This window comes from Mesoplodon mirus (genome assembly GCF_964341445.2).
Source record: "Mesoplodon mirus genome assembly, chromosome: 8".
Classification (NCBI taxonomy): domain Eukaryota; kingdom Metazoa; phylum Chordata; class Mammalia; order Artiodactyla; family Ziphiidae; genus Mesoplodon; species Mesoplodon mirus.
In genome coordinates, this window is record NC_138984.1 from 77,409,233 (window position 1) to 77,410,866 (window position 1,634).

Consider the following 1,634-nt stretch of genomic DNA (forward strand, 5'->3'; position numbering starts at 1 on the left):
AAAGGAAGCCCACCTGTGAGAATCCCCCCAGCAGAACTGCAGGCATCCTCAATGCCCCAATTACTAAACACACACCTCGGCCCACTCTTCTGCTGGTTCCTTGTGTGGGCTCCCAAGTGTGGCAAATTGAGTGTGCTCAGAAAATCAGACCGAAGTCTGTGGGCAAGGGAGAAATCACAAACTTGAGCTGTAGTGCTACTTTTTGGAAAAAAGAGATAGGTTTCCAGCAGCTCACCTGGTGAGTAGTAAGAACCAGAGAAGGCATAAAAGCTTAAGAATTCTGCCACGAGAGGGAGCAAGAAGTGTGGAGTTGGTGTATCCATAGAAGGTCAGAGAAACCCCAGATATAATAGGACAAAGGATCAATGTATCTCACCTGACGGGAACTAGTAAAGATTTGTGGGTGATTCTGCTACTTCAAATGTGAAATCAGCAATGCAGAACTCCAAAAATATGAAGAATCAAGGAAAGTTGTCATCATCAAAATAAAATAATAATCTCCAATTACCAAACTCAAAGACATGGAATTTTGCAATTTACTCGATAAAGAATTCAAAATCGTTCAATGAGCTACAAGAAAACACAGTAAGACAATTGAACAAAATCAGGAAAACAATACATGAGCAAAATGAGAAATTTAACAGGGATAGAAATCATAAAAAAGAACCAAACAGAAATTCTGGAGCTGAAGAATCTAATGAATGAAATAGAAAATGCAATAGAAAGAATCTATAGCAGAGTAGCTACCATAATTTATTAACAAACACATAATATAAAAAGACATAGCTTGTGATATAAAAAATATAAAAGTTGGGGGGTAGAAGTGTAGAGTATTCATATGTGATTGAAGTTAAGTGGCTATCACATTAAAATGAACTGTTTTTTCCATAAGACGTTTTATGTAAGCCTCCTGGCAACCAGAAAACTAAAACCTAGAGTAGATTCACAAAAGATAAAGAAAAGGGAATCAGAGTGGAAAATCAAGAAAAGCAGTCAGAACAGAAAAAGAGACTAAGTCTTGCTTAATCCAGAATGACTACTCTAATCTATGTTATTAAGGAAAATGGAGAACCAGGCATCCATGTGGCATCTAAGGAGAGACTGAAGCTGGGGTGTAGGACTTCAGTCACAGTCTTAGATGGGAGAGCTTAGGTTTCAACATCACATGTTTGCAAAATGTTTGATTTTCCAACAGCCTTACCTAAAGCCACCAGAAAGTCTTTAGGAACTGTCAACAGAGCTACAAAAAAAGTCAGTAAAGACTAATAGATGCCTCAGAGACAAACTTCTCTGCCAAAAAGATGACCAAAAGCACTGTTAAAGAAAAAGTTCTGTTCCTGCCTCAAATGATACCTATCCAGAAATAGAGACACATTTGCCCTTCAATCCTCTAGATTTTGAGGGTTTTGACCTGCCTTAAAAGCACCACATTGGACACCTCCCCTTGAATGGAGTGTCTCTCATGATTCTCAGTGAGGAGAGGAAACTTGAAAAATTGTTATACCTTGGCCCCTCTTCACCTTTGAAGATTCCCTCTTCATCAGGGGGAATCTAATCTGTTGCAGTTTCTTTCAAGCAATTTGTCAACTCTGGATGTTGAATTGCCACCTGTTTGCTCTGACTTAGATATTTAA

At 38.6% G+C, this 1,634-nt stretch overlaps 1 pseudogene across 1 annotated transcript; it reads left to right on the forward strand.

The window, feature by feature from the left end:
- Positions 1-1,032: 1,032 nt before the first annotated feature.
- LOC309809624 (securin-like) lies at positions 1,033-1,634 on the forward strand (annotated as a pseudogene). Its single transcript has one exon. The product of its transcript is annotated as a securin-like (transcript).